Raw genomic sequence first — 15,543 nt, 5'->3', positions numbered from 1 at the left:
AAGGTGACCGCTGTATGAATATACCGAGGGTCGATACCGAGGCTATGAATACTCTCGGACTTAAATCATCAGGCCGTGTCTTTTTCAAGATTTTCTCTCAAAGCTCACTGTCTAACTCCTGAAACACTTAACAAACCCTTCAAAAAGCTTCAAATAAAAAGAAAAAGAAAATGAAAAACGAAATATGTACAAGGATAAGCTTGGGGTGTCTCCCAAGAGCACTTTGTTTAACGTCTCTAAGTTTGACTTTTCATACCTTTTCAGGCTGTTTCTGGTTCAAGAAGAGGAACCGAGGTAGCTCCCTCTCTTGTTTCTGATGCCAAGTAGTGTTTTACCCTCTGACCGTTTACCACAAAGCCTTGTCCATCTTTTCCTTTTAGAACCACGGCTCCATAGGGCCTTACTTCAAGAATTGTGAACGGACCGGACCACCTAGACCTTAGCTTCCCAGGGAATAGCTTAAGCCTCGAGTTAAACAACAGAACTTCGTCCCCTTCTTTGAACTCTCTCTTGTGTATCTTCTTGTCATGGAGCGCCTTGGTTCTTTACTTGTAGATTTTAGAGCTCTCAAAAGCATCTAAATGGATTTCCTCAAGCTCGTGAAGCTGTAAAACTCTATTTTCCTGAGCTGTCTTGATGTCAAAGTTCAGAAGTTTCACTGCCCACAAGGCTTTGTACTCCAACTCAACCGATAAATGGCAACTTTTCCCATAAAGCAAGTTAAACGGTGAGGTTCCAATGGGGGTATTGTACGCGGTTCTATAGGCCCACAAAGCATCATCAAGTTTCTTGCTCCAATCCTTCCTAGATGAGCTCACGGTTCTCTCCAAAATAGCCTTTATCTGACGGTTAGAGACCTCCACTTGGCCGCTGGTTTGCGGGTGATAAGGGGTGGCCACCTTGTGCTTTACTCCATGCTTCTTCAAAAGACTCTCAAGAGTCTTGTTGATGAAGTGGCTTCCCCCATCACTGATAACTACTCTTGGGACCCGAAACCGTGGGAAAATGATGCTCTTAAAGAGCTTTACCACCACTTTTGAATTGTTGGTTGGAGATGCGACCGCTTCAACCCATTTACTCACATAGTCCACCACGACAAGGATATACTGATTCCCGTATGAGCTTACAAAGGGACCCATGAAGTCAATGCCCCAACAGTCGAAGACTTCTACTTCAAAGATCGGGTTATGAGGCATTTCATTCCTCTTGGATATGTTACCGTGCCTTTGACAAGCTTCACACCTCGAGATTACATCTTGAGCGTCCTTGAACATAGTCGGCCACCAGAAACCGCTTTGTAAAACCTTGGCAACCGTCTTAAATGCACCTAAGTGACCACCATACGATGAACTGTGGCATTCTTGTAGCGCCGGATGGATCTCTTCTTCGGCCAAGCATCGCCTATAGAGATGGTCCTTGTTAGGCACGTAAAGATACGGCTCATCCCAATGATATCTCATCACATCTCTAAAGAACTTCTTCCTCTGATAAGTATCAAGGTCTGGTGGCTCTAAACCGCAAGACAAGTAGTTTACTAGATCTGCGAACCATGGGAGGCTTCTTTCCTTGATCGTGTTGGCCTCCTCCACTTCTAAGTAGGACCTGACTAGCATGAGGGTTTCCTCTGGTAAAGCATCGTCTATGGGGACCTGTTCTTCAATCCTCAGCCTTGAGAGGTAATCTGCGGCTCCGTTCTCAATGCCCTTCTTATCAAGTATTTCCATGTCAAATTCTTGGAGCAACAAAACCCATCTTAGAAGCCTCGGCTTAGCGTCCTTCTTACACATCAGATACCTCAAACCCGCGTGATCTGTGTAGACCGTGACCTTTGATCCCACAAGATAACTCCTGAATTTATCAAATGCAAACACAATGGCAAGCATTTCTTTTTCGGTGGTCGCATACTTTTCTTGAGCCGAGTCTAAGGTGCGGCTTGCGTAATAGATTACATGAAGCTTCTTATCTTTCTTCTGCCCCAAGACAGCTCCCACGGCATAGTCAGATGCATCAGTAATCAGTTCGAATGGTAAAGACCAATCGGGAGCTTGTACTATCGGTGCACTGATCAAAGCCTCCTTGATTCTCTTAAACACTTCCTCACATTCTTCGTCAAAAATAAACTCCGCTTCTTTGCACAATAGCCTAGTCAAAGGTCTAGCTATTTTGGAGAAATCTTTGATAAACCGCCTATAGAACCCTGCGTGGCCAAGGAAGCTTCTTATTCCTTTTACAGAATTTGGAGCTTGTAAGTTCACCATCACTTTGATCTTAGCCTTGTCTACCTCAATGCCCTTCTCTGATACCTTGTGTCCCAAGACAATGCCTTCTTGGATGTAATGGCACTTCTCCCAGTTCAAGACAAGCCTATGCTCCTCGCACCACTTTAGAACCTGAGATAGATTAGCAAGACATTCAGAGAAAGAGGAGCCGTGTACGGAGAAATCATCCATAAACACCTCAACTTTCTCTTCAATTAGATCAGAGAAAATGTGCATCATACATCTTTGAAAAGTGTCCGGTGCATTACATAAACCGAAAGGCATTCTCCTATAGGCATAAGTGCCATAAGGGCAAGTGAATGTCGTTTTCTCTTGATCTCGGGGGTCTATGGGTATTTGAAAGAACCCCAAGTACCCATCAAGAAAACAAAAATAAGGATGATTAGCTAGCCGTTCAAGCATTTGATCAATGAATGGTAAAGGAAAATGATCTTTTCTTGATGCAGAATTCAATTTCCTATAGTCAATGCACATGCGATGGCCGGTTATAGTTCTTTGGGCTATGAGTTCATCCTTATCGTTTTTCACCACCGTGATCCCACCTTTCTTGGGCACAACGTGTACAGGAGATACCCACCGTGAGTCAGAGATTGGATAAATTATCCCCGCCTCAAGGAGCTTTAGTATCTCCTTCTTAACCACCTCTTTAAGGTTCGGGTTAAGGCGACGGTGGTGCTCAATAGAGGACATGGCTTGGTCCTCTAGGTGGATCCTGTGGGTGCATATGTCAGGAGAGATCCCTCTAATATCGGCCAAAGAATACCCTATGGCTCTCCTGAACTTTCTTATTTCACTAAGCAATGCACGTTCTTCATGCTCAAGCAAGCTATCGTTTATGATCACAGGAAAAGTGGAGTTTAGACCCAAGAAAGCATACCTGAGCCCTGTTGGTAGAGGCTTGAGCTCAACAGGGGGTGCATCGGCCTCATTCCAATCAGCATCAAAGCTGCATTGGCTCGGAACAGCTTCCTCGGCCTTTTCATTGTTCTCGCGCGGTTTACCACCGGCCTCGGCACAAGCTGTCACGGCCATGATATCCCGAGGTGTCTCCTCTATACCCTTGGATCCCTCGCTGTCTAAAATGTCGAGGCCACTCTTCTTGAGCTCTAGAAACCTCGTCTCAGCTCCAAGTTCCTTCAGTTGGTCCAAAAGAAGCTTGTACACCTCGCTTTCATCGTTCAAGTACCCGGGCTCGCTTTGTTCCCGTGTCAAGACCACTTGTAATGGGTCTTCTGCGTTTAACTCCTCTAGAAGCTAATCAGCTAGCTCCTCCATAACCTCCACATAGAAAACATGACCTCCAATGGTCGGTTTCTTCATCATATCCTTCACATTGAACTTCATAGTCTCGGAACCGATATGTAATTCAATCATATTGCCTCTTACATCGATTATGGCTCCTGCGGTTGCTAAGAACGGTCGGCCCAAGATAATGGGGTCTAGTGGTTCCTCGTCCATCTCAAGAACTATGAAGTCCGTGGGGATTTCTATCTCACCGATTCTCAAAGGTAAATCCTCAAGCAACCCCACCGGTAATCTAACCGATCTGTCAGCTAATACAAGAGAGATCTTGGCCGGCTTATAACTTTTGCATCCCAGTCTCTTGGCCACCGTGTAAGGCATTAAGCTCACAGAAGCTCCAAGATCACATAAGCAGTTTGAGAACTTCAAATGACCTAAGGCACACGGCAAAGTAAAGCTGCCCGGATCGGATAGCTTTCTTGGTATAGATCTTCTTTGTATTATAGCGCTGCACTCATGGCTCAGTATTATCATACCCTGGAGCTCCTTTGTCTTGTTGAGGATCGCGTCCTTTAGAAACTTTCCAAGCTGTGGTATAGCCAAGAAAGCGTCTATGATGGGCAAGGTAAGTTGCGTGTTCTCCAAGTGTTTCTCAAAGACCGCTTTGGCTTTGTCTAGGATTTTCTTTTTGAAAGGCCCTGGGAATGGTATCTTGGGTTGGTAAGGTGGTGGTGGAACGTACGGCTTTTCAAGCTCAGTTGTCTTTTCCACCTCTTTTCCTTTGTCTTTAACCGGTTCCTTCTCAAAAACTTCTTCTTTAAGCGCATCATCTGAGGCTGCCTCCCCCTCTAGTTGCTCATTGGCCTCAATGAGCTTTGTCTTAGGCGTTGGAGTTTGTAGTTCTTTACCACTCCTCAATGTGATGGCGTTCACATACTCCTTGGGGTTTGGCTCCGGCTTACCTGGTAAAGCCGGGCCTCTTGATGATGTAGAGGCTTGATTTTGCTTAAGCTCTCTGATATCTTGCTGCATTGTTGCGTGCTGACTCTCAACCCTCTGCTGACCCTGTAACAGTTGTTGTAAAATCCCACAGACATCGGTTCCCATTTGATTCTGACCCGTTCCTTGAATCTGTTGCTGATTACCCATCGGCTGCGGATTGAACCCTGGTGGAAACTTGTGTTGCTGCGGTTGGCTGTGAAGTTGTTACCCTGAGCCGCTTGATTCTGCTGAGTGTAGCCGTGCTGTTGCCCACTGAACTGTTGCTTGGGCTGGAAGTTATTCGGAAATGGAGCTTTTTGAGCATAGTTTTGTTGTTGTTGTTGAGCAGGGTATACCTGGTCCTGAGGGCTAGCTACATTTGGGTTTCTGTAAGAGAGGTTGGGGTTATTGGTGTAGTTGTTAAACCGCTGATAGCTCTGTTGATTCCCTATGTAGTTCAGCTCCTCTTGAGTTAGACCATCTTCATTAACATTGTCAAAACTAGGCCCTTGCTCATCAAACTCGCCTACAAAGTGTATTGGCTTTTGAGTCGCCATTAAAACCTTGTCAAGCTTGCTCTGTAGCTCTCTTATATCTTTCTTCATTCGCTGTTCATCACTAGATCCCTCTGAACGGTTCGCTCTATCAAATTCTTCACCATACGTGTCATTGGACATGGCGAGGTTTTCCACTAGTTCCATTGCCGCGTTGATCTCTTTCCCAAGAAAGTTTCCGTTTGAAGCTGTATCGAGTTTGTTTCTGATCTTGGGGAGTGCACCTCGGTATAAAGTACTCAAGAGGAATGCCTCTGAGAAGCCGTGGTGTGGGCATTGGTTAGTATAGCTTTGAAACCGTTCCCAGGCTTCACTAAAGCTCTCGTTGTTGTGCTGCGTGAAACTTGAGATCTGATTCCTGAGCTTAGCCGTGCGTGATATGGAAAAGAACTTTGATAAGAACGCCAGTTTACACTGCTCCCAGAACCCCTCAGGAGGTTCTTTTCCCACTAGTGAGCTTTATCACCGAGGCTGAAAGGGAACAAGCGTAGCTTGAAGCTATCTTCTGAGATGCCATTGATATTGGTTAAGTCGCAAACCCGATCAAACTGATCTAGATGCTCAAGAGGGTCTTCTCCGGCTAGACCGTGAAATTTGGAGTTCTGCACCATATTGAGCAGGGAAGCCTAAACTTCAAAGTTGTTATTTTGAACCGGTGGTGCTTGAATCCCGGCTCTATATTGGTGCGCATTAGCTCGGTCGTTTTCTCCAACAAAGACCGGAGGAGGTTGTCTCTGAGCTTGTGGCGGTGGCGGATGAACATGATGGGCTTGTTGCTCGTTTCTATTCGCTTGTTGTTGGTTTTGCTGAGCAAGCCGTTCGTTTCTTTGAGCCTGCTGTTGGTTAACATAGGCTTGTTGTTCATTTCTTCCTGCCTGCGCCTGATTATCCTGAGCCTGGTGCTCGGCATCCTGAGCCTGTTCCTCGATCCTTTGCTGTTCTGCCATTCCAAGTCTTTCAAAATGCCGTTCTCTCTCGCGAGCTCGCCTCTCAATTCTGTTGATGTTATTGTCGTATGGTAAAGGCGGTTCTGTGCTGCGAGACCTGGTTTTCATGCACCTGAAATCAAAACAAGAACTTGCAAAAGAGTCAGTAAAACAAAAGAAAGTAAAGTGTTGATCTTAAGCACAAAAAGAGATTAATGCTCCCACAAGTTGGCAACGGCGCCAATTGATAACTAAGAGTTTTCACTCTTTAAAGAGGTTATCAATACCCCTGTCCTTGTAGTACAAGGGGTTATAAAACCAAACTCGTGATGGAGACACTAATCTATGTTACTTGTAATCTTAAGTCAAGATAGAATGATAAGGGTTTTAGCTAAACTAATTAACAAGTGAACGAGCATAAAAATGAAGCAAGAGATGAGATTTAAACAAAGTAAAGATGTAAATGACAAGCAAATGGTTCGATGATGATAATATATGATAAAGGTAGAAGCATTAGACAGGATACTTGACTCGGGTGCTTCCAAGCTAAACTAATGGGTTAATGAATCATTTTATCAAGCGGTTTCATTTAACTTTGAACTCAAGGCATGTTAATCTTCTCATGAAAGTATTAAACATCTAAACTGATCCTCTTTCATACCAAAATCCCTTTTGAGAAGCATGAATCAGTCAGCAATAAGATTCAGTTCAATATGCCATTTAAGAGAACAAACTATCACTCTCGCGATGAAAGACTCTTAAACCTTTAACCGAGTGGTTCAGACATTTCTACAAACACTTTTGATGCGAGATATGTCTCAGATCTGAACCTCAAGTGATGTGCTTGGATCCAGCTTAGAGATCTCGTCGGTTAAAGAATGAAACATGCAAGACTAGACACCTAAACCCACTAATCTATCTTGAAAGCACCCTAATCTACCTATCTAAAGCCGCTTAAACGACTACTCACTGATCATAACGAGCTCACTAAGTCCTTTGCAAGACGTGTAGCTAGTCATGATAAGGAGTTTGATGCTGGATGATAAAAGAAATAAAGAAAGAACAAGATTATGATGCAAAAACGAGATATCGGATTAGATTAATCAAGTTTCACAAAAGAGGCAAGTTCTTAAAGCTAAAAGATGATAAGAGATAAGATGATTAGGTTTTTGGTCCTAAAATGTATTTATAGTAAAGGGAAAGTGTCGCGGGTCAGCCCGGAACAAACCGGGTACTGAGCCGTCTTCTCGGGTTGATGGGTGAGTGCCACGGTGTGTCGGAGAGTGAAGCCGAGGCCTTGATGTTGAGGAGTGCACGTGAGCAAAGATCCAAATGGAGATCTCGTGAAGAACACGTCAAGAACATGCATGAACCCTAGTCTTTGATCCATCTTCACGTGTGTGTTCTTGAGCCATCTTGTTCTTGATTCTGGGGTTGTGACAAGGTACCTCGCTATAGAATGTCGCGGGGCTTGGTAGTCGAGGGGTTCGGGAGAACGGAGTCCGGCATGCACGCCGAGGTGCACTACACCGAGGTGCACGTTCAACACTTAGTCGTTTCCAGCTTCATTTCTTACGTGTGCATGCCTTGATCTCAACATGCCGAGGTATCAGCACGAGGTCTAGTCCAAAATACTCCCCAAGATATGAGCCCTGACTTGAGCAATGTCGAGGTAATGATGCCGAGGCCTGAGAAAAAACTTAGCGCGTATCGCAACTCATTTAGGCTCGTATCGACCAACTTGCCTTCCAGAAGCAGTAATTTTCAATACACGACTCCAATTGCTTTGAGACCAGTTCCATAGTCAAGATGACTCAATAAGCTCGAACTTTGGTGAAGAAACCGTCGGAGCTTGGGAAGTGGAAGGTTTCCTGGATTTCACATCTTTGCACCGCATGGGAATCACCGGAAAATAAGCTTTTAGACCCATGTGAACTCCGGAGGATTTATCTTTCAAACCCTCGCTCCAAATTGAGCGATTCCAAGCGTTCTGAGAAGGTCTCTCACAGTTCTCAAGCTTTGATGAAGGCCGGGCAGGCTGGTTCGGACCGGAAGGGCTCCGTCGCTTGTGATCTTTGAAGTCTGCTGTTCGGTTCTCGGGTGCGCGCAATACTGGTGCATACTCCGGAAGCCATATCGTTCTCCGCGCGGGTCCGAATTGGGTGATTCCAACTGTTCTGGGATCTTTGCTTGATTATCTCTAACTTTGATGAAGACCCCGACAACTGATTCGGACTGGAAGGTTCCCCGGATTGCTTATCTTTGAAATGCGCGGGCAAGGACAAGTTTTAACCGAGAAAAGCTTCTCGCAGTAAGGAAAATGGCCGAGGGCTGTATACCGCGGTAAGCTTTTTAGCCGTAAAATCTTTCTCGCCTCGGGCTAAAATTTCACCCGAGGGAATTTTCACCCGATACTCGATTTTAACCGATTTTGGTCGTTCGGTAAGGATTTTGACCGAGGTTCCAGTCCAGCTGGTACGAGTTTTGGCCGAGAAATTTCTCCAAGCGGTTTTCACCATTTTTGACCCTTTTCTTCACGGTTTTCTTTCCTGCTCCTCTTCCTGAGCTCCAAATGTCCTCCAAAGCATCTGATAAAGACTTCAAAACATGCAAAACTCTTTGGGACCTAATGCAAGCCCTAGATTCTATTTTTGATGCCTAAGGACTCAATTTACATGGGAAAACACATGATGAGGACTCTAAAATGCAACTTAAATGATGCAAAATATAGACATATCAGGTTTTACCCCTGGTGAACCTATGTCCGAACTTCCAGAGCCCAACTAAGCCCCAAGACACGTCTACCCCAGCCATGTCTGAGTAGTCACCTAGTTGGGTGAAAGGGTAATCCAAAGGGACCCCATGTTCGAATGACATCTAGGTTTTTAGGAAAAAGGATTTCAATTTTTAACATGATTCTCCCATTCATCCAAATCTCAAAACGGTAATTCTGGATTGATCACCCAGAATCTGATCCTAGGTTTAATCCGAGCCCCGAGAGTGTTGTATCTAGGTTGCCTGAACTGGATCTTATAGACGTCACCATCGTAGGAGACGAAAGCTACCTACGGAGGATACGTAAGCCGAGATAGATTCCGATCTACAAAGCATGATCTTGTTCTGGCATGAGAGCGAGAGATAATTTCCACGAACAAGTGATTAGATTATTAGGGTGATGAGAGTTGGCTACTCTTACATGTGTCTATCCTAGTTTCAGAGTCATAGAAAATCCTTACCTAAATTCCTTGTGTATTAGAACATGAACCCTAAAGATGAACCTTGAACTCAGCACCGTTTTTCATATAGTTTTTAACAGATTTTTATTTCCATCTTTTTAATTCTCTGCATAATTAGATTTAGTGATAAACCAAAACCCCTTTTTATTAGATTAGGTTTACGATTGTTTTTAGCATCAGTTAGGAGTCTTCAACACAAAGATCTTTGTGGATTCGGTCCGTAAGTACTACTGCGTTTTCTGTGCACTTGCAGCTTGTCAAGGGTAAAACTTATATTGCCCACTGCACTTACATCAACGAACCCTAGCAGACGTCATAAGATCGATGGAAATGGCTAACATTGATAACACCGTATTTTGACAACTTTTATGAATCGTTTTGAAATACTTTTTCTATGATTTTAATTGCTTTTAAGTACTTTCATTACGTTTTTCTAGTATTTGTAGTTCCAAGACTCTTTTCAGGTAACTTTGGGAAAAGCTTAACAAAATGGATAGAAAACCAGATTTCAGCTCAGAGTCAAACCATCAGAAGTTCACCTCCGATTGAAGGCCTTCTCACCGTCCGATCCAGCTCAAATTTGGAGATCTTAAAGATGGAAGTATCAGCTTTCCAGCACACTTTACAGCTTGGCAATCCAACGGTTCAATCAAAAGGTACGCGAAGAGCAAGATGTCCCGTAAACCAGCCGGCAAATGTTTCCACCCGCGGCCAACAGACCAATCCCCGCGGTCACGCACATCCTGACCGTGGCCAGCGACCCATTACCCGCGGTCACGCACATCCCAACTGAGGCCAGCTAATTCCGCCGAAGGCCCATTTCTGAAGCCCATATCATTTTCCCAGCCTTGATTCCGGAACCATAGACCCTAGAGATGTCTTGAGCACTATAAATACATGTTTTAGGAACCCTAATTCGTATGACCTCATATGTTCTTATTATTTTAGAATACTTTTTAAGTTTTAGGTTTTAGGGAGAGAGTGATTTATCTCTTGAACCCTTGTTCTTTCTTTTTCAATTTCGGTTTCTATTCTACTTTTTAATATTATGTTTTTGATTTCGTTTATCATGTCTGAGTAGTTTTATTGTTGGGTCTAAGGGATTTTCGATGGGGATTTATATGTTCGGTGGGGATTTATAAGATCGATGGAAATGGCTAACATTGATAACACCGTATTTTGACAACTTTTATGAATCGTTTTGAAATACTTTTTCTATGTTTTTAATTGCTTTTAAGTACTTTCATTACGTTTTTCTAGTATTTGTAGTTCCAAGACTCTTTTCAGGTAACTTTGGGAAAAGCTTAACAAAATGGATAGAAAACCAGATTTCAGCTCAGAGTCAAACCATCAGAAGTTCACCTCCGATTGAAGGCCTTCTTACCGTCCGATCCAGGTCAAATTAGGAGATCTTAAAGATGGAAGTATCAGCTTTCCAGCACACTTTACAGCTTGGCAATCCAACGGTTCAATCAAAAGGTACGCGGAGAGCAAGATGTCCCGTAAACCAGCCGGCAAACGTTTCCACCCGCGGCCAACAGACCAATCCTCGCGGTCACGCACATCCTGACCGTGGCCAGCCACCCATTACCCGCGGTCACGCACATCCCAACCGAGGCAAGCTAATTCCGCCGAAGGCCCATTTCTGAAGCCCATATCATTTTCCCAGCCTTGATTCCGGAACCATAGACCCTAGAGATGTCTTGAGCACTATAAATACATGTTTTAGGAACCCTAATTCGTATGACCTCATATGTTCTTATTATTTTAGAATACTTTTTAAGTTTTCGGTTTTAGGGAGAGAGTGATTTATCTCTTGAACCCTTGTTCTTTCTTTTTCTATTTCGGTTTCTATTCTACTTTTTAATATTATGTTTTTGATTTCGTTTATCATGTCTGAGTAGTTTTATTGTTGGGTCTAAGGGATTTTCGATGGGGATTTATATGTTCGGTGGGGATTTATAAGATCGATGGAAATGGCTAACATTGATAACACCGTATTTTGCAACACGAGGACTTCCCGGGAGGTCACCCATCCTAGTACTACTCCCGCCCAAGCACGCTTAACTGCGGAGTTCTGATGGGAACCCAAGACTCTTTTCAGGTAACTTTGGGAAAAGTGATATGTCTATATTTTACATCATTTAGAGTGCATTTTAGAGTCCTCATCATGTGTTTTCCCATGTAAATTGAGTCTTTAGGCATGAAAATAGGATTTAGGGCTTGCATTAGGTCCCAAAGAGTTTTGCATGTTTTGAAGTCCTTATCAGGTGCTTTGGGAGTCATTTGGAGCCTAAGAAGAGGAGCAGAGAAGAAGACGGTGAAGAAAAAGGTCAAAAATGGTGAAAACCGCTTGGAGGAATTTCTCGGCCAAATCGCGTACCGGACGGACAGAAACCTCGGCCAAAATCCTTACCGATCGTTCAACCTCGACCAAAAAGCTTACCGATCGCTCAGCACCGACCAAAGTCCGTACCGATCGACCAAAGTCAGCCTGGGTCGAAGATCAGGTGTAAATACCGCGGGTTGAGTTTTTGGCCGAGGCAAAGGAATTTTTACGACCAAAAAAAGCTTACCGCGGTACACAGCCCTCGGCCATTTTCCTTACCGCGGGAAGCTTTTCTCGACCAAAATTTGTCCTTGTCCGCGCGTTTCAAAGATCAGCAATCCGGGGAACCTTCCGGTCCGAACCAGTTGGCGGGGTCTTCAGCAAAGTTGGAGATAATCAAACAAAGATCCCAGAACAGTTGGAATCATCCAATTCGGACCAGTGGGGAGAAAGATACAGCTTCCGGAAGATGCACCAACATTACGCGCATCCGAGAACCGAACGGTGGAGTACAAAGATCACGGCGGACGGAGCCTTTCCGGACCAAATCAGCTTGCCCGGTCTTCATCAAAGTTTGAGATCTGTGAAATACCTTTTCAGAACAGTTGGGATCGCTCAATTCGGAGCAGTGGTTTGAGAGATAAAGTCTCCGGAGTTCACATCAGTCTAAAAAGCTTATTTTCTGGTGATTCCAATGCGGTTCAAAGATGTGAAATCCAGGAAACCCTCCGCTTCCCAAGCTCCGACGGTTTCTTCACCAAAGTTCGAGCTTATTGAGTCATCTTGACTATAAAACTGGTCTCAGAGCATTTGGAGTCGTGGGTTGAAAGTTACTGTTTCCGGGAGGTGACATGGTCGATACGAACCCAAATATGTTGCGATACGCGCTAAGTGTTTTCTCAGGGCTCGGCATCGTTACCTCGACATCGGCCAAGTCAAGGCTCATATTTTGGGAGTATTCTGAACTAGGCCTCGTGCTGACGCCTCGGCACGTTGGAATCAAGGCATGCACACGTAAAAAATGAAGCTGGAAACGACTAAGTGTTGAACGTGCACCTCGGCGCAATGACCTCGGCGTGCATGCCGGCCCCTGTTCGCTCAAAACCCTCGACTACCAAGCGCCTCGGCATTTCATGCCGAGGTCCATTGTCACGAACCCAGAATCAAGAACAAAGCTGCCCAAGAACACACACGTGAAGATGGATCGAAGACTAGGGTTCATGCATGTTCTTGACGTGTTCTTCACGAGATCTTCATTTGGATCTGGACTCACGTGCACTCCTCGACATGAAGACCCCGGCTTCACTCTCCGACACACCGTGGCACTCACCCATCAACCCAAGAACGCGGTTCAGTACCCGGTTTGTTCCGGGCTGACCCGCGATACTTTACCTTTGCTATATATACATTTTGAGACTAAAAACCTAATCATCTTATCTCTTATCTGTTTTTGGCTTTAAGAACTTACCTCTTTTGTGAAACTTGATCAGTCTAATCCGATATCTCGTTTTTGCATCAGAAATCTTGTTCTTTCTTTATTTTCTTTTGTCATCTATCATTAAACTCCTCATCATGACTAGCTACACGTCTTGCAAAAGACTTAGTGAGCTCGTTATGATTAGTGAGTAGTCGTTTAAGCGGCTTTAGACGAGTAGATTAGGGTGCTTTCAAGGTAGATTAGTGGGTTTAGGTGTCTAGTCTTGCATGTTTCATTCTTTAACCGACGAGATCTCTAGGCTGGATCCAAGCACATCACTTGAGGTTCAGATCTGAGACATATCTCGCATCAAAAGTGTTTGTAGAAATGTCTGAACCACTCGGTTATGGGTTTAAGAGTCTTTCATCGTGAGAGTGATAGTTTGTTCTCTTAAATGACATTTTTGAACTGATTCTTATTGCTGATTGATTCGACGCTTCTCAAAAGACATTTTTGGTATGAAGGAGGATCAATTTAGATGCTTAATACTTTCATGAGAAGATTAACATGCCTTGAGTTCAAAGTTAAATGAAACCGCTTGATGTTTTGATTCATTAACCCACTAGTTGAACTTGGAAGCACCCGAGTCAAGTATCTCGTCTAAAGTCTCTTGCTTTATTGCATATTATCATCATCTGAATCGTTTAGTTATTATTTGCATCCTGTCTCTGTCTAGATCTAATCATTTGCTTTACCTTTCATGCTTAGTCGTTTGTTACGTAGCTTAGTTCAAAACCTTCACCTTTTGTCTTGACTTAAATGAACAAACATCATAGTCTAGTGTCTCGTTGCCTTGTCTGGATTGATACCTCTTTGTACTACTTCGACAAAGGGGATTGATAGCCCTGAGACCTAAAAAGTCTTATCTATCAATTGGCGCCGTTGCCAACTTGTCGGAGCATTAGTCTTTTGTTTGTTCTTGAGTTCAAGATTTTACCTTTCTTTGTTTTACTAACTTCCTTGCAAGTTCTTGTGTTGCTTTCAGGTGCATGAAAACCAGGTCTCGGAGCACAGAACCGCCTCTACCGTACGACGACAACATCAACCGGATTGAGAGGCGAGCTCGCGAGAGGGAACGGCATTTTGAAAGGCTTGGAATGGCAGAACAGCAAAGGATCGAGCAACAGGCTCAAGAAACCGAGCACCAGGCTCATGCTAATCAGGCGCAGGCAGGCAGGAATGAACAACAAGCTTATGTTAACCAACAACAGGCTCAGAGGAACGAAAGGCTTGCTCAGCAAAACCAACAACAAGCTAATAGAAACGAGCAACAAGCCCACCATGTTCATCCGCCACCGCCACAAGCTCAGAGACAACCTCATCCGGTCTTTGTTGGAGAGAACGACCGAGCTAATGCGCACCAATACCGAGCTGGGATTCAAGCTCCACCAGTTCAAAATAACAACTTTGAAGTTAAAGCTTCCCTCCTCAACATGGTGCAGAACTCAAAGTTCCACGGTCTAGCCGGAGAAGACCCTCTTGAGCATCTAGATCAGTTTGATCGGGTTTGCGACCTAACCAAGATCAATGGTGTCTCGGAAGATAGCTTCAAGCTACGCTTGTTCCCATTCAGCCTCGGTGATAAAGCTCACCAGTGGGAAAAGAACCTCCCGAGGGGTTCTATACAAACCTGGGAGCAGTGTAAACTGGCGTTCTTATCAAAGTTCTTTTCCACATCACGCACGGCTAAGCTCAGAAACCAGATCTCAAGCTTCACGCAGCACAATAGCGAGAGCTTTAGCGAGGCTTGGGAACGGTTTAGAAGTTACACTAACCAATGCCCACACCACGGCTTCTCAGAGGCATCCCTCTTGAGTACTTTATACCGAGGTGCACTCCCCAAGATCAGAAACCAACTCGATACAGCTTCAAATGGAAATTTTCTTGGGAAGGAGATCAATGCGGCAATGGAACTAGTCGAAAACCTAGCCATGTCTAATGATACTTATGGCGACGACTTTGATAGAGTAAACCGAACAGAGGGCTCCAATGAAGAACAGCGTATGAAAAAGGATATCAGAGAGCTTCAGAGCAAGCTTGACAAAGTTCTGATGGCGACTCAAAAGCCAATACACTTTGTAGGCGAGTTTGATGAGCAAGAGCCAAGTTTTAACAATGTTAATGAAGATGGTCTAACTCAAGAGGAGCTGAACTACATAGGGAATCAGCAGAGGTATCAGCGGTTCAACAACTACAACAGTAACCCAAACCTCTCATACAGAAACCCGAATGTAGCTAACCCTCAAGACCAAGTGTACCCTGCTCAAACAACAACAAAGCTACGCTCAAAAGGCTCCTTATCAGAATACCTTCCAGCCCAAGCAACAGTTTAGTGGGCAACAGCACGGCTACACTCAGCAGAATCAAGCGGCTCAGGGTAACAACTTCACCAACCAACCGCAGCATCACAAGTTTCCACCAGGGTTCAATCCGCAGCCGATGGGTAATCAGCAACAGAATCAGAGAACGGGTCAGAACCAGCTGGGGAACGATGTCTGTGGGATCTTACAGCAACTGTT

At 44.4% G+C, this 15,543-nt stretch overlaps 2 non-coding genes and 1 pseudogene across 2 annotated transcripts; 1 reads left to right on the top strand and 2 right to left on the bottom strand.

Annotated features, from left to right (window-relative positions):
* Positions 1–5,315: 5,315 nt before the first annotated feature.
* On the top strand, positions 5,316–5,422 carry LOC112089347. The gene has a single exon (XR_002900984.1). It is a non-coding gene; the product is annotated as a small nucleolar RNA R71 (small nucleolar RNA).
* Positions 5,423–11,217: 5,795 nt separating this feature from the next.
* Positions 11,218–11,336, bottom strand: LOC112089318 (annotated as a pseudogene).
* Positions 11,337–14,712: 3,376 nt separating this feature from the next.
* On the bottom strand, positions 14,713–14,819 carry LOC112089345. Its single transcript, XR_002900981.1, has one exon. It is a non-coding gene; the product is annotated as a small nucleolar RNA R71 (small nucleolar RNA).
* Between the last annotated feature and the right edge of the window lie 724 nt (positions 14,820–15,543).

The sequence above is a fragment of the Eutrema salsugineum genome, unplaced genomic scaffold, assembly GCF_000478725.1.
Source record: "Eutrema salsugineum unplaced genomic scaffold, Eutsalg1_0 scaffold_12, whole genome shotgun sequence".
Classification (NCBI taxonomy): Eukaryota; Viridiplantae; Streptophyta; class Magnoliopsida; order Brassicales; family Brassicaceae; genus Eutrema; species Eutrema salsugineum.
Note: the sequence above shows the minus strand (reverse complement) of the source record. Positions and strands in the feature narration are given on the sequence as shown.